Source organism: Macrotis lagotis, chromosome 1, assembly GCF_037893015.1.
Source record: "Macrotis lagotis isolate mMagLag1 chromosome 1, bilby.v1.9.chrom.fasta, whole genome shotgun sequence".
NCBI lineage: Eukaryota > Metazoa > Chordata > Mammalia > Peramelemorphia > Peramelidae > Macrotis > Macrotis lagotis.
The window spans coordinates 420,098,417-420,120,527 of NC_133658.1; the positions used below are offsets into that span (position 1 = coordinate 420,098,417).

Sequence of the window (22,111 nt, forward strand, 5' to 3'; positions counted from 1 at the left end):
GAATGAACTCTCCTTCAAAATTTAGGGGTAAAGATAGATTTTCAATGAAATAGAAGACTTTCAAACTTACCTGATAAAAAGCCAAACCGAAATAGAAAATTTGATCTTCAATACAAGCCTCAAGAGATGCATAAAAAAGTTAATGATAATTAAAAAAGTTTGTCTATAAGACTAAGCTGTTCATATCTCTACATGGGATGATATTAATAACTCTTGAGAATTGTATTTCTATTAGGACAGTTGAAAGAAATATATTTAGACAGAGATTGTGGATATAACACAGGTTATAAAGAAATTAAGACCAAAAAAGGATTATACTTGGAGAAGGGGGAGGCCAAAGAGAATAAATAACACCGCATGAAGAGCCAAAAGGACTTATAGAAGAGGGAAAGAAATAAGGTTCAGAGAATTGAATTTGGCTCAAAGAAGGAATAATATAATTCCATATTGGGGTTAGAAATTTAATATATTGTACAGGGAAGTAAGAGGAGAAAGAGGGAAGAAAGAAGAAAGAGACTGCTGGAAAGGATGGTAGAAGAAGGGTAAAAATAAAAAGGGAAAGGGGGAATAAAAGTGAGAGGGACAGATTGAGAGAAATAATAGTCAGAAACAAGACACTGACAAGGAGGGTTAAGGTGAAAGGAGAGAGAAATGTACACACAGGGGGATGGTGGTTTTGTTGAGTATTTAGAAGGCAATTTGGATTTATTAATCATACCTGTGAATGGACTGAAGTTTCCATAAAACAGAAGTGGATAGCAGAGTGGATAAAAAACTAGCATCATACAATATGTTGTTTACAAGAAATGTATCTGAAACAGAGAGATAATCACCATGTAAAGGTAAAAGACTGGAGAAGAATATGTTGTTTCAGCTATAGTAAAAGAACAAACAAAAAGCCACAGGGGGAGCAATCCTGATATTAGCCAAAGTAAAAGCAAAACAGATCTAATTAAAAAGGATTAGAGGGGGTCAGAGCGAAGATGGCTGCTTGAAGGCAAGAATTCCAGGAAACTCATACTCTCCCCATTCCAAATGTCTTCAAATTATGATTCTAGACAAAATTTAGAGGGGCAGGGCCCACAGAAAGACTGAGTGATTCAATTTCCCAGTCTAAGACAACTTAGAAGTTCCAAAGGAAAGGTGTGTTTCACTGGGACCCAGGGTTGGAAAAAGTCACAGCCACAACACAGCACAGCCCAGGGATCACCATGAACAGCTTGAAGGGTTGGTTAGAGAATTCTGTGTCTCCAGAGTGAGTGCGGATTGAGCACTGGCTTCAGAACAGCCCTGTAGGGAGAACCTGCAGTGGAAATTGGAGAAACCACCTAGCACATCCAGAGCACAGGCCACAGATGGTAAGGGAGTTGGGGGAGACTGCAGAGGTCTCTCTGCTCTCCCTGGGGCAGGATTCATCTGTTGGCCCACACTCACATGCAGGTTGCAGTTTGGGCTCCCATATCATCATAACTGAGCAGGGACCATCCTCATAGATCCAGGGCATAGGGGAGTCATGAACACAGGCAAGAGAGCAGTCAGAGACTCTGATAAGACCTTGGAGGTATTAAGGTCCAAGTGGGGTGTCCCCCAAAACTCCCAAAGTCTTGGAAGTGTGGTAAATCAGTCATAGACTGAGAAAATGAGCAAACAAAAGAAAACGAGGAATCTGACCGTAGAAAATTAAATTATTTTGGTCACATGGAAAATTCCGAAGATGACAAAATTGAAGCTTCTGTATCCAAAACCTCCAAGAGAAATAGGAAATTGGCTTAGGCTATGGATGGATACATTCAAACAAGATTTTGAGAAGCAATTAAGGGAGGTAGAGGAAAAAAACTGGGAGGAGAAATGAGAGCAAAGCAACTAAATCATAAAAACCAAATAAGTAGCTTGGTGAAATACAAAAATACTGAAGAAAATAATATGTTAAAAATCAGTTTTAGGCCAAATGAACAAAAACAACACAAAAGGCAAATGAAGAGAAGAATGCCTTAAAAAAGCAGAATTTGCCAGCTGGTAAAGGAGATAAAGAAGCTCTCTGAAGAAAATACCTCCTTTAAATGCAGAATGGAACTAAAGTAAGCCTATGAATTTGCAAAAAAATTAGGAAGAAATAAAATTATTTTTTAAAAAGCAAAAAATAGAAGAAAATTTGAAATATTTCATTGAAAAAACAACCATGAAAACAGATCCAGAAGAGATAATTTAAAAACTATTGGGCCACCTGAAATTTATGACCAGGAAAAAAGCCTAGACTTCATTTTTCATGAAATAATACAGTAAAATTGCCCTGAGATCCTAGAAGCAGAGGGTAAAATAAAAAATTGAGGGAATTCACTGATCACTTCCTGAAAGAGATCCTAAAAGGAAAAAACTTCCAGGCATATTATAGCCAAATTCCAAAACTCCCAAGTCAAAGAGAAAATAGGAAAAGCTCCCAGAAACATACAAGTCTACTACCATGGCTCTATAGTCAGAATTACAGAGGATCTGGCAACATCTACATTAAGGGCTTTTATGGTATACCAGAAGGCAAAAGATCTTGATTTACAACCTTGAATCAGCTAACCAGCAAAACTGAACATCCTTTTTCAGGGGAAAACATGGACTTTCAAAGAAACAGGGACTTTCAAACTTTCCTATTGAAACAACCAGAGTTGAACAGAAAGTTTGCTCTCCAAGGATAGGACTCAGGTGAACCATAGAGGGAGTGGATGAGAAAGACTATGAGGAACTTAATGATATTGAACTGTTTGTATTCCTGCATGGAAAGAAGATATTGATAATTCATATGAACTTTCACATTTGTAAGATCTGTTAAAAGGAGTATATATATATATATATATATATATATATATATATATATATGTATATATACACAGGCAAGAGTGGAATATAATGATATAATACAGTAAAAATATGGAGTCAATGGATGATAAAGGAAAGAACTGGGAGGAAGGGAATGGAGATGAAGAAGAAGCTAAGAAATTTCACATAAGAGTCAAGAAAAAGTTTTTTCAATGGAGTGCAAAGGGGGAAGACAAGGCAAAATGAGTGAACCTTCATTCTCATTAGAAATGGCTCAAAGAGGAAATAATATAAACACTTAATAGGGTTAGGAAATCTATCTTACCCTACAGAAAAATGAGAACAAAGGAATGGGATAAGGGGGAATGGGGGAGGGAAGGGAGGAATAGGTGATAGAAGAGAGGGAAGATTGCTGTAGAGGTTACTCAGATACAATGCACTTTTGAAAAGGAATGAGTGAAAGGAGAGAGAGAGAATAGAATAAATGAGAGTGGGAAGGAATAGAGTGGAGGCAAATACATCTAATAATAGCAACTGTGGGAAAAGTATTGAAGCAACTTCTTTGGTGTACTTATGATAAAGAAGGCAACTCATCCCAGAGACAGAGCCATTGGAATCTGAACCTAGACTTAAATACATTTTTTTCTTTCTCACTATTTTTGAGATTTCTCAACTTCTTGGTGGGGGAGGGGCTTATGTTTACACTCACAACAAGATTATTCTAATAATACAAAATAAGAAACCAAAAAATATTTAGAAATTAATAAATAAAAAGCAAACAACCACTCAAAAATCCCACAACCTACTAAAAAAGAGAATTAAAAGAAAGAAAGGATTAGCAAGGAAACAATATCTTCCCAAGAGGTACCAGGAATGTATAGTTGGTTCTGTATTAGCTTTGCTGACAAATTATCAGCATCATCAGCAATATCAATAATCAACAGAAATCATGTGATTACTCAAGAGATGCTGAAAAAGCCTTTGACCACAGACAGCATCAATTTCTATAAAAACACTAGATATCAGAAATAAATGTAGTTTTAGATAAGTAGTAACTTTCTAAACCATCAGCAAGAGTCATGTGTAATGATGATAAGCTAGAAGCATTCCCAATAAGAGGAGGATTGAAAAAATGCCCATTATTATAAATATTATTCAATATTACATTAAAATGTTACCTTTAGAGATGAGAAGAAAAAAAGAAATTTAATTAGAATAGTTAAAGGGGAAACAAAACTTTCACTTTTTAAAGATGATGTGATGGTATTCTTAGAGAAACATAGGAAAATCAACTGAAAAATCCTTAAAATAGCAACTTAGGAAAGTTGCAGCATATAAAATAAACTCACATGAATCATCAACATTTCTATATATTGCCAATTAAACCTAACATTAAGAGATAAAAAAAGAGAAATTCCATTTAATGTAACTATAGAAAATATAAAATACTTGGGGGTCTACCTGCCAAAACAAATTCTCATATTCTATGAACACAATTACAAAGCACTTTTCACACAAATAAAATAAGCTCTAAACAATTGGGAAAATGTCAATTGCTCATGGTTAAACTAAGCTCCTATAATTAAAAATGACAATTCTATGTAAATTAAATGATTTGTTCAGTTAAGTTATTTGTCCAAAACTGCCAAAAATTGTTTTAGGAAAAATAGTAGCAAAATTTATCTGGATGAAGAAAAGATCAAAAATATCAAGCAAACTAATAAAATAATGCAAAGGAAGTTAGTCTAGCTGTGTCAGACCTAAAATTATATTATAAATTGACAGTCATCAAAACTATCTGGTACTGGCTAAGAATATCACTGGGATAGATTAAGTACCAAAGAAACAATTGTAAATTGCTATAATAATCAATTGTTTGATAAATCCAAAGAATCTAGCTTCTGTAATAAGAACTCATTATTTGACAAAAACTGCTGGAAAAACTGGAAAATGCTCTGCCATAAAGCAGGCATGGACTAACATTTCACACTCTAATCTGATACCATAAGCCAATTAGGAGAACAAGGAATAGTTTAACTCTCTGCTATATAGAGAAAGGAGGAGTTGATGACCAACCAAGGGATAGAGAACATTATAAACTGCAAAATGAATAATTTTGACTAAATTATTATTTTTGCACAATATAAACAATGCAACCAAGATTAGAGCAAATTCAGGAATCTGAGGAGCTATAGTCAGAGCTTGTGTTTGTGATAAAAGTCTCATTTCTAAACTTTGTAGAGAACTGAATTAAATTTATAAGAATACAAGACAGTCTCCAGTTGATAAATGGTCAAAGGATATGAACAGACAATTTTCAGATGAAGAAATTATAGTTATATATAATCATATTAAAAAAATGCTCTAAGTCTCTGCTGATTAGAAATATGCAAATTAAAACAACTCTGAGGTACTCACACTTCTCAGATTGGCTAAAATGACAAAAAAAAATATGATCAATGTTGAAGAGTATGTGGGAAAGCTGAGACACTAATGAGCTTTTGGTAGAGTTGTGAAGTGACCTAGTCATTCTGTAGAGCAAGTTAAAACTATGCCCAAAGGGAAATAAAAATGTAAATACTCTTTGATTCAGCAATACCACTATTAGCTCTGCATCCCAAAGAGATCATAAAAAAGAAGAAAGACCCCATTTGCAAAAATATTCATGGCAGGTTTGTTTTTTTTGTAGTGGAAAAGTATTGGAAATTGAGAGCATACACAACAATTGGAGAATGGCTGAACAGATTATGATATATGAATGTAATGGAGAACAATTGTTCTGAAAGAAGTCATGAGTGACTGGACTTGAGAAAAGCCTAGAAAGACTTGTATGAACTGATGCTGAATGAAGTAAGCATAACCAGGAGATGGAATTCTTTCTCCACAGCAGTTCCGTTATCAAGGACATTTTGAAAAGGACTTGTTATGGAAAATGCTACCCACATTCAGAGGAAAAAAAAATGAAATTATGGAGTCTGAATGTAGAGGAAATATAGAATGTTCACTTTTTAAAACTTTTATGTTTTTTTCTTTCTTGTATTTTCTTTTTCCTTTAGTCATTAGTCTTCTTTCATGTTATGATATAGGGAAATTCCTTAAACACAATTGTCTGATTACAATCTATACCAGATTATTCATTGCCATGGTAAGAATGAGGGATGGGAGGGTGATATAAAAATGTGGATCACAAAAGCTTACAAAAAGAAGAATGTTGAACACTATCTTTGTATGCAATTGGAAAAAGAAGAAAGTAAGGAATAACAAGAATCAGCATAAGGGAAAAAAGAAGCCTACCTTATATGGTAAACCATTCCCCAATTCCACCTAATTCCATTTACTTTATCTCTTTTGTTTATCATCTATGTATCCTGTAAATAGCTTGTTTGTCCAAAAGTGTTGGTATATTCTACATTCTCCCTATTAAACTTTACCCTTGAGAGCAGGGAGTTTTTCATTGAATTCCTGTCAGTACAGTACCTGGATTATAGGAGGAACTTAACAAATACTTGGTGATTACAAAAAAAAGTAAAGAGATACAGTCTGCAAACTATAAAAGTTTATCTTTATTTTCTGACAACGTTTTTTATCTCTTGTTAAAGAAATTGCTAGGGAATATAGAATAGAAATATAGAATAAATAGATATATAGAAATAGAGAATATAGAAATATAGATATATAGAATATAGAATAGAAATGTAGAATAAAATATACAATAGAAAAAGAAGCAGTGGTTACAAAGTAGTACCATAATTTTATTAAGTACAAGTAATGCCAAATTAAAATTTCTTTTTTCCTAATATTATTAATAAATTTGTTTATGGAAAATAATAAAATTACCTAGACTGTGATAAAGACTCTTATGCTTGTTATTATGGAAAAGTCTGAGAGATATGGACTAGAACTGAAAAGTGTTAAATGTGATCAATAGGTTATGCTCCCAAGTGTGCCCCAAACCAGATTGGGAAAATATTTACCAAAACAGATAAAATATAATAATTTAGCTAAGATTACATCTTAAAAGTAAGTCAATTCATAGGAATGATTATATTTAATGGCCTAAATTTCTTTTAGTGTTTGATATCACAGGGCCAAATGACGGTATAGTTAGGTGAATGTAGACTTAGTTGAATTATCAGACATAGTATAATCATTGTTGCAAACTCAGAAGGAGGACTTTAATGGATTTCTTAAGATTTCAGTGTTTGGCCCTGGTCTTTTAAATATTTTAATTAATTAAGGAATGATTATGGAAAAGATATACTTGCAGAGTCAGGAACCAAAATGAATAATGGGTTTCTAATAAGAAAAGATGTAAAGGAAGTGATGGGGGGGGGAAATAACACAGGAATAAGCATTTATCTAGCACTATTGAATCACGATGGACACATGGAAATGACTGTTCAACAATAGTAACATGTGCCAGCAATTTTACTAAACTCTATAGAGATATCTCATTTGACCCTTTCAATAACCCTGTAAGATAGGGTTATTAACCCCATTTTTATGTTACAGAAGCTGAAGCAGACAGAGTTTGAATGACTTGCCCAGTGTCATACTGGAGAATGTGACTTAAGGTTGAATTTGAACTAAAATCTTCCTGGGCCTAGTTTTTCATCCACTGAGTTCCTACTTGCCTCTAATAGGACTTTAATAATTTCTGATAGGAATTAATATATTGAATCTTATACTTGGATTAAAAAATCAGGTTATCAAATTCAAAATAAAAGAGGCATAATTAATTATTTGGTGACTGAAAAATGAAGATCTCAGAGTTTTACTGGATTTAAAGCTAAGTATGAAATTGTATGTGTGATATGGCAGCCCCTCTCTCCTTCTAAAAAACTAATACATTCTTGGAATGCATTAAAAGTCATGAATTTCAAAAACAAAGATGATCATTACCCTATAATCACCCTATTAGGTTTGAATTCTACATATAGTGTCCAGACTTAGAGCTGCAGTTTAGGAACATCACTGATAAGATGGGATGACCATAGGAGAGTAACCAGAATGGTGAAGGGTGTTGAATCAATGATATTTGAACATAGTTTGGTCAAGAGAAGAGAAAAATTAGGGACAAGGATGAGAGTCTGATATCTGGTTCCTCCTATTTCAAAGATTGTCATAGAAGAGACATTAAACTAACAAGAGTTAGTCCCTAAATGGTAGAACAATATGGAATTTTCAAAGTGCAAATTTAAGTTAGATGTAAGGAAAAATTTCCTAAATGTCAATCTTACGAAAATATGGTATTATGAAAAGGTGGAATGGGCTATGTTGAAAGAAAATGAATTTTTCCCTGGAAGTCTTCAAGAAGATCATTTTTAAATCTTGTTTAGGGGTGGCTAGGTGGCATAGTGGATAAAGCACCAGCCTTGGAGTCATGAGTACCTGGGTTCAAATCTGGTCTCAGAAACTTAATAATTACCTAGCTGTGTGGCCTTGGGAAAGCCACTTAACCCTATTTGCCTTGTAAAAACCTAAAAAAAATCTTGTTCAGCCTTGGGTTGGAATATAAGGACACTGAAATCCTTTTCAATTCTGAAATTCTAAGATTCTGTGGTTCTTTTATTCTAGAGTCACATGGCCAAAGCCAATACTTTATTTATATTTTTAGTTTTTGCAAGGCGATGGGGTTAAGTGATTTGCCTAAGATCATACAGTTATGTAAATATTAAGTGACTGAGGTCACATTTGAACTCAGGTCCTCCTGATTCCAGGGCGGGTGCTCTATCCAGCCACCTAGCTGACCCCAAAGCCTAGTACGTTAAACAAATCAGGGAGGAGTAACTAACTAGTTTTTGCAATTTCTTAACCTCTTTGAGGTCCACTATTATCCAATGCATAAAAAGAAGAAATTTAAATAACATTGTATAGTCTTTTCTAATTCCCAAATTCTGTAATCATAGGACCAATCCATTCCTCAGCTAGGATCCTAGGGTAACTAAGTGGTTCAGTGATGGAGCACTGATGTTGGAGTCAGAAGAATAGGAGTTCAAATCCAACTTCAGACACTTGTCATTACTTACGTGACCTTGGGTAAGTCACTTAACCTTGATTACCTTGCATCCAGGGACATCTGCAGGCCTCCTAATTCATTTCTGAACACTGGACCCAGATGACTCTGGAGGAAGAAGTGGGATGCCTTCTTTCAGAATGAAAGACAAGCATCAAGATCCTGTATTCTATGACATAAACATTAACATTCCAATATTATAACAGTTTGGATGGGAAGCAATAATGATATATTATAGTTCAGATGGAGACATCATTACTCTTCATCTTTTGCAAAAATTCCTTTTTGGATAAAATCCACAGGTTCAAAAAAATGAAACTTGGAGAAAGTAACTGACTGGATTTGCATGATCTTTTAGCATAATCAAGATAATTAAGTTCATTTTGACCTTTGTTTCATGCCTTAGTGTATGTGATTCAAGTGTAGCCTTGACTTTGAAATTGGTAGGAGTTCATTGTGGGCCAGATTTATGAGGACATATTAGAAAATAGATTCTCTTGATATACAGAAAAGCATTTTTCATTAAAGAAAGGAACAGACCTTTCTGGGAAAATTGTCTCTCCTTTAATAGTCTGGGAATCTGTAGCCATTTCCTTAAAGGTTTTAATCTCTTATTTTATCATTTTTGTTTCCTACACACAAAATAAACTGTGTAATTCACTATTCCCTGAATGTTTCTCTCTTTCCCATCTCTAAGCTTTTGTTCATGTTTTTTCCCCTATTGTTAGAATACATTCCTATTTGTCCCCCATCCCTCTTCATTACCTTTTGAAATCCTTCCTTTTTGTTTCTTTATTACTTTATTTCATATTGTATTCCCCAGTTATGCATAAGCAAATTTCAACATTCATTTTTAAAACTTTAAGTTCTGAATTCCTTCCCCTCCTCCCATTCTAATCCCCCTTATTGAGAAAGCAAGTAATTTGATATAGGTTAGAAATGTGTAGCCATGAAAACCATTACCACAATAATCATAATGCAAGAGTAAGCATATTTTGCCCCACCCTCCAAGGAAAAAAACTCTCAAGAAAAATACAGTGAGAAAAATTCATTTATCTGCAATCAGATATTATCAACTCTGTCTTAGGATAGATAGTATTCTTTACCATTAAGTACTTCAGAGTTGTCTTGGGTCAGTATTGTTGAGAAAAGGTAAGTCATTAACAACTGACTATCCTACAATTTATTGCTGTCTTTTTATATTGTACATTTGCCATTGCATTTACTCAAGTGTTTTTTTTTTAGTGAGACCACCCTATTCATCACTTCTTATAACAGATTAGCATTTCATTTTAATCAATACCACAATTTGTTCAGCCATTCCCAAACTGATGGGCAACCCCTCAGTCTCTAGTTCCTTACCACCAAAAAGATATTACTATAGAAATCCTTATACATTTAGGTCCTTTTCCTTCCTGTTTTTCATCTATTCTGGTACATATATTTAGAAGTGGCACTGCTAGGTCAAGGGATAAGTATGATTGTTCTGCAGAATTGTTGTATCACTTCACTCCAATAGTGCATTAATTTCATTTTCCCCTCATCCCTTCCAACATTTGTCCATTTCTTCTATTAACAAATCCAAGAAATATGAGATAGTACCTCAGAATTGTTCCAATCCACAATTCTCCTATAAGTAAGGAATTAAGGCATTTTAAAATAATGTAAATAGATGGCACTGATAGCCTCATCTAAAAACTGTTCATACCTTTTGATCATTTATTAATTGGGGAATGGATCTCTTTTTTATATAAATTTGACTCAATTTTCTATGTTTGAAAAATGAGGTCTTTATCAGAGAAATTTATTTTAATATTTTTTTCCATGGTTACTATTGCTAACTGTATTTCCAGCCTTCCTATTCGCTCTACTCCCATTCATTTTCTGTCTCCTTTTATCCTGTCTTCAGAAGCATTTTGCATCTGACTATCCCCTCTGACAAATTTCCCTCCCTTCTATGACCTTCCTTCCCATTTCTCCAAACTCTTTACCTTCAAACTTTCCTTTGAGGAAAGATAAAATGTCTACACCCAATTGAGTGTGTATGTTATTTCCTTTCTGAACCAATTCAATGAGAGTAAGATTCACTCACTCCCTGCTGTAACTTTCCCCTCTTCTAATTCACTGAAGAAGCTTTTTCTTAATTCCTCAATATGAAATAACTTAATCCATTCTCCCTCCCCCTTTCCCTTTTTCTTAGTACATTCTCACCTTTTAATTTCACATTTTAATATATTATTCCATTTGTATCTTACCTATATATGCTCCTTCCAAGTGCATTAATAAATGAGAAAGTTCATATAAGATATCAGCATCATCATCATCCCATGGAAGAATATAAGCAGTTCAATATTATTAAGTCCCTTATGATTTGTCTTTCTTGGTTACCTTTTTAGTTTCACTTGAGTCTTCTATTTGAAGATCAAATTTTCTATTCAGCTCTGGCCACTTCATCAGGATAGTTTGGAAGTTCCCTATTTCAATGAATATCCATCTTTTTCCCCAAAAGAGTATGTTTAATTTTTCTGGGTAGTAGATTTTTGGTTGTAATCCAACTGCTTTTGTTTTCCAGAATATCATTTTGCAAATCCTACAAACCCTTAATATAGAAAGTGCTAAATCTTGTGTTACCCTGACTGTGACTCCATGATATTTGGATTGTTTCTTTCTGGCTGCTTGCAAAATTTTCTCCTTGACCAACAAACTCTGAAATTTGGCTATAACATTCCTGACAGATTTCATTTTGTGATCTCTTCCAAGAGGTGATCAATAGATTCTTTCAATTTCTATTTTACCCTCTGCTTCTAGAACATCAGGGCAATTTTCTTTGGTGTTTCTTGATCTTTCTTGAAATATCATGTCTAGGTTCCTACAGATAGTATAATAATTTTTAAATTGTCTCTTCTAGACCTGTTTTCCAGGTCAGTTGTTTTTCCAGTGAGATATTTCACATTCTCTTATAATTTTTTATTCTTTTGGTTTTGCTCTATTGTTTATTGATTTCTCACATAGTCAGCAGCTTTCCTTTGGTCCATTCTATAGTTTAAGAAATTATTTTCTTGCTTTTTTAATCTTTTCCATTTGACCAATTCTACATTTTTAAGGCATACTTCTCCTCATTGACTTTTTGGACCTCTTTTCTCATTTGGCCCATTCTGGTTTCCAAGATGGCATTTCCTTCAGTATTGTTTGTATCTCCTTGACCAAATTGCTATTTTGATTTTTATGATTTTGCTGCATCATTCTCATTTCTCTTCGAATTTTTTCCCTCTAGCTCCCTTACTTGATTTCCAAAATCATTTTTGAGCTCTTCCATAGTCTGAGCCCAATTTATGATCCCCCCACCAGCCTATCATTTAATTTTACCTCTTTCTTAAAGTGGAACTCTGCTTCCAGGGTGGAGGAAGTACTATCCCAAGCTCTGGGCATTATTGCAGCTGTTTTAAGACATTTCTAGGGACCTACAAGTTTTCAATTCTTCTTTTATTAAATTAAAAAAAATATTTAATGCAATGGGGTTAAGTGACTTGCCCAAGGTCACACAGCGAGGCAATTATTAAGTTTCTAAGACTGGATTTGAACTCAGGTCCTCCTGACTCCAGGGCTCTTACTCTATCCATTATACCACCCATCTGTCTCCCAATTCTTTTAAGATCTTATGATCTAAGGAGAAGCTTGTACTACTCTCCTAGCCTGTGCTCTTATCTGTGAGAGGCCACAAGCACTTCTTTTTGCCCCCAAACTGTGAGTAACCCTTGTTGTTACAGCCATAAACTCTGTTATGCTTCTGTTCCTCTTCCTAGGACTGGGACCCCAGGCTTTGATCCAGTTCTGAGCCTGGGCAAAGCAATAGAATCCAGCCTCTGTGATGGCAAAGAACCCTGTAATCTCCTTCTGACCCCTTTACCAGCCATGGACTGTAAGTTCTCTCTCTTCACTGATTCAGTGATTCACAAAGGACCAATCCTGGCTGGGGTCTGCTCTGTCCTGCTGAGGCCTGCACTGGACTGGTTTCCACTCTCACCCAGGTGGGGCAGACTATTCCTGCTGACCTTCCAAGTTGTCCTTGGCAATCTCTGAACTGAAAGGTCTGGAAACCATCTCCACTGCGACTGACAGGTATCCTGCTGTCCTTTCTGGATTGCCAGCTCATTCTGGCAGCTCACAGTGCTCTGCATTCCTCTCTCTCTGGTATAGTGGAGACTTGCTGTCTGATTTTCCAAATTGTATTGGGGTTGGAAAATTGTTTTGCTTGGTCTTTTTGTGAATTCTGTCACTCTAGAATTTGGTTTGAAATATTGTTTAAAAGTATTTGGAGAGGTATGGGGGAGATCACAGGTGAGTCCTTGCCTTTACCCCACCATATTGACTCTACCAGTTCTATCTATTTTAAAAGACCTCCCTCAAATGATGATTCCTCTAGGAAGACAGACTTTATGTACTTATAGTCAGAAATTATTTCTCCTTTCCTGGAACTAAAAAAATCCACTGCTTGTTACTCATTTATGTACTTAAGTTGCTGCATATTACTTCACAGTTATTTCTGAATTATTATTTTCTTATTTTCTAGATTGCAAATTTCTTGAGGATAAGAAATTACCTTTATATATATATATATATATATATATATATATATATATATCTGAGTTCTAGCATAAGTCCTCATATTTAATAATTTTTAACTATTGATTGAATGAAAGATGTTAAAGCATGACACTGGCTTTTATAAATTTATTACATGAACTAACTTATCCTTTCAATAATTAACTCTGATGTTAACCAGAAACAAAATCCAGGAAAGAACCTGAGGAATAGAAAGAATGAGAGGAAGAAGAATAAAGGGAGATTGATGCAATAGGACTCAAGAAAATATCAAGTCTGAGATGGAGATAATTGGGGTCATATAATTTGAACCGATTGCCAAAACCAGTTGGCTATGAATATGCCTATTAAATGAGTGTATTATATAGCATGAATTCAACCATCATCATTCGATGTTACCTTATTGATTTAGCCATGGCAATGAGATTGATACTGGAGAAAGCTGTCATAAATGGATTGGTCTGATTTATGTGTCATACCCACCCATTCATTGAGAGAGTGACATGAGATTAATAGGAAGTAATAGGAAAGTGAGCACAGTATTTACATGGCTCTCCAAGAGCTACAAATGAACATCTGGAGAGGTGCAATTAACATTCCCAACTTAGATGCATAGGCAGAAAATAAAATAGCCTGGTGTTATTTTATTTTTATACCTTGGTCTGCTTCTGGTTCATCGGCCTAGTTAGCACTCAAAACCTCCAGCTGACTCTGCACTCCCTGCTCCCTCTAATACACTTCTACCTCAGCAGGTTATACAGCTGTAATATTGAACACACGAGGCAGACAGCTGCCTGGAGGCATTCTCCGTAAAAATCCTCATATCACAACAGAACTGAACTTACCAGTATAACGCCATAGTTCTTCCCTTCACTGAGAAGCCTTCCTGAAAACCAGGCACTGTCATGAAAATGTCATAATCGACACATCCCAGAAAAAATGTGAGAGCCATCCACCCCCACTTGTAATATTTCAGTTATCCCTCCCTCCTCATCAAGATAAACAAGTTAAAAGTAATTAACTGTAGAAGGAGGGTCCATTGACTTCACATACTTTATGAATGTCTGATTGTAATCAGAAATGCAAGGGACAGTGTCTTTTTTAATAGCTGCTATAAACTCAAAACCACTTGCATCTAAGTCATATCTTCTCTCCTCCATCCCCCCCCAGAAGATAGATTGAATGTTTCTCTTTCCCTGAATGCAATAATTATTTTATTACCTAGGCATCTATCTGCACATTCACTACATTTTTAAATGTAAATAATCATTTTCTCCTTTAATAAACTAGATGGAACCTGTCGGTCTTGGAGAATGAACATTTCAATCTCTTCAGACACACAATGACATCATATCAATATTTAAAATCATTTTATGCATGTATTCCAGGTTGTCCAACTTCATTAAGGGCATTCATCAACCCTCCAGCTAGAGTGTATTCCCATTGGAGTTGTAGGCCTCAGGCCGTACCAAACAGAAATTTAAACTAACTTGCCTTTTTAATTCACATTATTCTCAAATATTCTCTTTTTTAACCCCCTGCCATGACTCAGGCATTTAGACTGGGTCATGATTCTGAGCTTGTCAACATTTAACTGACACAAAGCTCATTAGTATGTCAGAAGATGGTACCCCAGGAAATCTGGTATCCATGCCTCCTCCTCCATTGACAAATTATTTCCTATTACTTTTACCTATTCAGCAAGAATCTGAATTAGTGTTAAATTTTTATGTTAAATATTTACATATGATGAAAACTGCACTTAAAGGTTTCATAAAGCCCAGCATCTTACCTCTCTGTCTTACAATTCTCTCTCTTCCTAACGCCAAATACATCTCTTATTCCATATTTCTTAGGACATAGAGTAACTGTAGGATTATTCAATGTTTTTATATGTTATTAGTTATATATTCCAAACTCTTAAGGAATAAGATAAAAAAAGAGAGAAAATGGCTCTAGAAAAGATGAGAGTGAAATAAAAGAAATAAAGAAATTCTCTGACAGATATATTGAAATAATTATTGGAAAAAACTGGAAATCATTGAAGGCAGCATTTTTGAAGAGAAATGTTAATGCCAGATTTTTGTGTTGTGGCTGACATTAACAAAATTATTTCTCTGATTATTATTATTATTATTTTACTATATTAAAAAGAATTTTAAAAATATTACTTCAAAATATTATATCAGTATTAGTAATTTCATTTTACAGATTAGCAAACTGAGACATATTTAGCTGTGATGTGATAAACACAAAAATTGTTCTTTCCAATTCAACAACTATTTATTTAGCACCTATTATTTGTTAAGGAGATAGAAAGACAATAGAAAATACCATTGACATTCTGGGTTTTTTTTTATTTTATTTTTTAGTTTTGGCTGGGAGATAGGACTTTACCTAAGTATAATATAAGTCAAAGAGTAAAAAAAAATTAAAAATATCTCAAAATCAGGGATGAATTGGGAATAGATGAAACGTTTCCCATTTCCAGGCATTGAGTTGAAGTAAAAATCAATTAACTAGTTTGACTGAAATTAGAAGGTAGCATGATATTTACCCTTCTGAGTTATGTAACATGCTCCTTTTGGTCTCTGAGGTCAGAAAGATAGGATATCACCTAATACTGAAAAAATTGGACAAATATGTTATTATAACAGGGCTTATTCTCTAGGTTTGAGGTGTGTTCATAACCTGGGATATGATCCAAGCAAAAAACCTTGAGATTTCTATGCCTGATGAACATACAGGAATCAATTAATGTATGGGGGAACAATGAAGGAAAATTAAGGCCAATAACCATTTCTTGCCCTAACTATATAACTGGTATAGCACTAAATGTAGGGAGAATGAGCACAAACAGACATATATCTCAAGTAATTTACATTTTAATGGAGAAAGACAATACACAAAAAAGATTTGAAAATACATTAGGGTAAATAGAGTCATAGAAGCAGGTGTGCCTCAGGGAATTATCTAATTCAGTAAGTGAAGACAAGTGCCTAGTCTTTAAAATGGAGTTCTGAATGAAGTAACCAATCAGAGGAAAAAGTCTCAGGGTGGAGGGTACATTATTTATCATCTCTCTCCATGAGCATGAATCATCCTACCAATATTCATTCCACTTATACTATAATTCACAAAACTGAAATTTCATGTGTTCTTTGACAGCATTCAAAATATCAATATTCATGGAAAATTTACAATAATTCAGTCACCATGTACATGGCTTTTACTGGAGAAAACTGAAATATCTGTCTTTTCTTTCTTCACCTTAGTGGAGAGAATGACTACAAAAAAGTTTCCTATATTTGTTTCTCTAGATCTTTATTTCCCACTCATTTTTCTATACCTTCATCGAATAACTTCTATAATCAATGACCCTTGATCCTCATTCTTCTTACACCCTCTTTAGTTTTTTGACAATTATTTTGTCTTTTCTCCTGGATATTCTCTTCTTTCTTAGCTTTCTTCATAAATTATCTATCCTTGTATAACCATCTAACAAGAATTTTTCCCCTTCGTGTGTTGTTTTCTGGGCCCTCTTTTCCTTCTCTACATTTTCTCAATTAGTGATCTTGTTTTGTATCTTGAATGCATCTACCATATCTGTGTAGGTGACTCCAATCCTATGTTGATTGTTTAGGTTTTTTTTTTTCTTTGTTTTTGCAAGGCAATGGGGTTAAGCAACTTGCCCAAGGCCAAACAGCTAGGTAATTATTCAGTGTCTGAAGTAGGATTTGAACTCAGGTACACTGGACTCCAGGGCTGGTACTCTATCCACTGTGCCACCTAGCTACCCCTCTATGTTGATTTTTAAAAGAATAGTTCAACATATCTTTCCCGAAGCACTTATATGGACTTCAGTTGCACATAAACAGCTTCCACTAAGACATCTTTGTTTTTTTCCCCATCAAACACCTCAAGCTCTCCTCATCTAAAACTTAAATCACTATCTTCTATCATAAAACTGCCCATGCTACAACTTTGTTGTTGTGGAGCATGCATTATTCTTCCAGTTGGTCAGAGTTTTGAACTTAAGGTGAGAACTACAATTTCCTCATTTCCTATTTAAGCAGCTGCCAAATCTTGTGCATTCTACTTTCATAACATCTTTCATATTTTTTCCCTCTCTACTCACATGGCCATCATTATAGCTCAAGGCCTCATCTCCTCTCATCAGGATATTGTAACAATTTGATTTCTCTGCTTCTAGTGCCTTTCTGCTTTAATTCATGGAACCATGATAATAATATCCTAAAGACATGAGTCTAACTATGACATTCTTCTGCTCAAGAATATTCTTTAGTTCTCTCTTGCTTTCAGGATAAATAAAAGTTCCTATTTGGCATTTGAAGCCTTGAATTTGGCTCCAATATATCTTTCCATACTTATTTTAAATTATTCCCCTTCACAATTTCCATTCAAGTTAAATATCATATTCCTCACACTCAGCATTCTTTCTCACACCTGGACTATTGTAATAACCTTCTAATTGGTCTCCTTGCCTCAAATCTCTCACTTTACAATCTAACCTACACACAGCTGCCAAAATGATTTTTCTAAAGATCACTTGAATAGCATTTATTGGGCACCAGGTGGTTACAGGATGGTATGGAGTCATGATAGAAGTCTCTAAGAATCCTGGGAGTGCAAACAATTATAATATAGGAGGCATTCAAGAACTTTGTTTTCAGACATTCAAGGTCAATCTTCTTTCAAGGTCATGTCCTATCCTGTGTGAAGTTTTCCTTATCTTCCATTTCTCAGTGTTCTTTTTTTTTTTAAAGATTTTTCAAGGCAATGGGGTTAAGTGTCTTGCCCAAGGCCACAGGGCTAGGTAATTATTAAGTGTCTGAGGTCGGATTTGGCCCCAGGTACTCCTTATTCCAAGGCCAGTGCTCTATTCACTGTGCCACCAAGCAGCCCCTTCAGTGTTCTTTTAATCCTTAAAATGTCTCATATTCATTTATCTACTTGGAGATTATATTCCTCCTTGCAGAATTTTAAATGTGGAAGGCATGCACCATTTTTTTTGGTGTGTCCATTTTAAATTTGTATCCCTAGAGCCTAGCACAGTAACTTACACTGTTGAATTGAATTGAAATAGGTGATATGTGGCATGTATTTCCATGTTCATAATTTATCACTAAAGAAGTAATTTCTTGTTTCATTGCCTAATTTTATTAGGAATCACAAGTATATTTTATTATGTATATTATGCTATACAGTTGGTAATTATTAAGCTTAATTCAAGACTAGAACATCCTCATAGGAGTAGCTGCTGTGCTTTAGAACTTTGTAGGGAGAAGATTGTTTTCAGTTCGTTTTCTCTCCATTACTTACTTCCTTTATGATCCTAGCAAGTCACTTCTCCTCTATGACTCTTGGTTTCTTCTTCTGTAAAATGAATGCAATTCTTGGAATTCCTATTTCAGTGGAATTTTGTACTTTGTAAATTTTGAGCAGTATAAAATATCATTCTTTTCTTTCTTCTGTTAGTTTTCTTTTTAATTTTTATTATTGATCAACATCAACAGCAGAATGAAGATTTAATAAATACTTTTCCAATTGCTAGTTTTGGAGAACTAATTGTTAAATTTTCAGTTTGAGTATGTACACCTAAGAAATCATTGAACACTAAAAATCAAGGTTTGAGTTAATGTTTTGACTTAATAAAAACAAAACATGCAAATGAAGGGATTGGTCTCCTAAAGAAACTGGTCAACTTTTTCCTTAAAAACTATAATAAAGAAAGAGAGTGAGGGAGTGATATACAGCAGTTGAAAGATATAGAAAATGAGTGAAAAGGGAACATAGATTCATTGAGATTTTTTTCTCAGTAAAGGCAGTGATCATCCAATGGAGGAGATGGTATGGAATCATGAGCAGAGAAGTTTTATAAGAGCATCTGATGGAACAGAGAAAGTAAATCAGTTAAGAATAAAAGGATCAGGTCTGCTCCAAACACCTAGAATTATAAGCATCTTATGAAAGTTAGTTGAGATCCTGTGACTGCTACTTTTATCACAGTGAAAGCTTTATTAGAGTCAGGGACCCAGGAATTACTTCCTTCTAAAGTCTCTCCATCTCAGTTCTTGGATGAACTTATGGAACTTTTCCTATATCTTTGCTTTGACTTTAAGGGTTTTGAAGAATGGACACAGACCCTCAGGAACTGTTGGATGGATCTCTAATGGCATTTCCAGGGATTCATAATATGAGGAGTCATTGGTAGGGAAGAAGTGAAACTTTTCCTAAGACCTTGGGCACCATTACAAGTGAAGAAGTTCTTCCAGAAGAAGAAATTTTATAATGAATTGGTGGAGAGCAAGTTGATGAAATCATCCAGTCAGGCCAATTACTTAATTGATTTAACAAAGGAGAGGAGCCAAAGTGTTGCTCAGGGAGTGAGACTTCTTTGAGTAAAAGAAGAAGGGATCCAAAACATTGAACATTACATCACTCCCATCCCTGCCTTTGTCATTAGGCCTATTTAGTCATGAAAAAAATTGAATAGTCTCTGCAGATGACCAAAAACCTGGGCCACTGGAAGCCAGCAAATAATCTCTTGCTTCATCAATGCTGTGTTACAGATAAATAACTTCCATCTGTGTATGAATTTTGGCTGCCATTTCTCACTTCAGAAGGTCCAGGCACACCTGGTATGCCTTTCTATATGAGCCTGTCATCTCCAAGTTGTCCTCTCAAGCAAAGGGACAAATACATCCAGAGATCATTTCAGCTATGCAGAGTAAGGCTCTGTTCAGCAAAGCTGAGAAGCATCAAAGAATCAGCCAGTCAATCCTCCCTGAACACCTTTTAAGATCCATTGCATAAACATCACAATATTTTCTACTTGTCACCATGTCCAAGGCCTGCATATTCATATCCTGTAGGGCCTCTTATCATTTGAAATAATACTATCTATTAGAGAAGCAGAAAGGGCAATCATTACCAAAAGGAGATCTAATGCTAAATTTTTCAGGGTTGAGGATCTCATTGATGACAACAAACAAGAACATATGAGATGAGGTTCTGGGGCATGATCTAAAGGTAACTGACAGATACCAGAAGAAGGAAATTCGGCAGCTAGAGCAAAAACTGAAGAATTGGCAGGTGTTGGTGAATAAAATTACAGAAATGAGTTTTCCAGATTTCTATAACCAGACCCTGGTTGTGCTGTATGGATGAATAGAGTATCTGATGTGTTCTATTACCCTAGACAGAGCTACCAAACACAGCCAGATTGATGGAAATCAGTTCCTGGAGGTCTAGTCTAGAAGATCTCTCCAAAACAAGATGTCATAAAACTGAAGAATAATGAAAACTTTTTTCACTGCCAATGAGATTAGATGGCCAATTTACATAGAACAGTCACCTGTCCTCTATGGCTCCAATGATGGCTCAACAACTCAGTTGTGGTAATTGTTAGTGTATTCTCTGTTTTCCTTATCAACCAGGACTTCATTACTCTTATTCAGTCTGAATTTGCAAAGATAACTCCATAAGGAGAGAATGTGGTAGACAGTCAATTCATTTCTAGCCTCAAGTCACCCCTTTTCTACAAGTCATGTTAGTCTGAAAAAGCAAGCTCCTCTGAGATTTCATTTATCCCTTGGAATCTGTTTTTGGGAGGTATATCCTAAAGTCTCAGATATTTTGATGAAGCCCTGAGGGAGGGATGAGAGAAAAATGAGTTCTTTTGGGAAAAAAAAAACCCTGACTCCCATGGTAGGAAGTACTAAAGGTAGAGTATCCCTATTTGGGTTAGAATCTAGCACCTTGTCATCCTATTCAATAATCTACCTAAGAAGCTATCTCTGCTTAACAAATGTTTCCCTTCTTTGAATAAAGCACAAAACTTAAAAAAAGGAATTAGTATTATCATGCTATAGTGAAGACTCTAGTGAGGCATTTTGTAATGTAGAACCTGATCAAATACAGTAATGATTTTCTTCAGTTCAGGATACAGGTTATGAGTCAGAGCAAAGAATGCAATTGTTGAGTCTTATCTAGTTTTGATAGGAAGGGAATGTTTGGCAAGAGATAAGCAGTGATAGTTGTGTGGGATAGGGAGAAGAGTTGAGAGCCAAGGATGATATAGAGTTTAATGAATTGACTATTTGACTGAGTTTGAGAAGGGAAGAAAATGAGATTAGAGTAAAAGTGATAACCTGAGAATTGAACCTAGATTCTGAGACATGGAAAGAATTCTGGTCCCAAATGTGGATGAAGTATGTGCTTTGGAGATTAAGGACATAAGAAGAGATGGAAATTTTTCTTTTTTAAAGATTTTATTTGAGTTTTGAGTTTTACAATTTTTCTCCCAATCTTACTCCCCGCCCCCAGCAATGGAAATTTTAATTAAAAAAAAGAATGCTAGAATTTTTGATCATTGAAAAGGAATATTTATGGGTGATGGAAAGTTAAAGGTTGTGACAATAATTTTGTGTAGCTGGGATAGAGTGGTAGAACAGATCAAGGATACTGGGGAATTGAGAGTTTAGGGTGTTTTAAGTAACACCAACATGTACTTCAAAGTTCCATAATAAAAAGGCAGAATTTGATTCAGAATGAAAGACTATGAGCTATGTGTTGTTGTTTTGTAATTTTCAGTACTGTCTGACTTTTTTGTGACCCCCCTTTTTGAGTTTTCTCAATTCAACTGGAGTGGTTGTCCATTTT

At 34.9% G+C, this 22,111-nt stretch overlaps 1 pseudogene; it reads left to right on the forward strand.

Moving 5' to 3' along the window:
• Window positions 1-1,211: 1,211 nt before the first annotated feature.
• Window positions 1,212-20,934, forward strand: LOC141504244 (microspherule protein 1-like; annotated as a pseudogene).
• The last annotated feature ends 1,177 nt before the right edge of the window (window positions 20,935-22,111 follow it).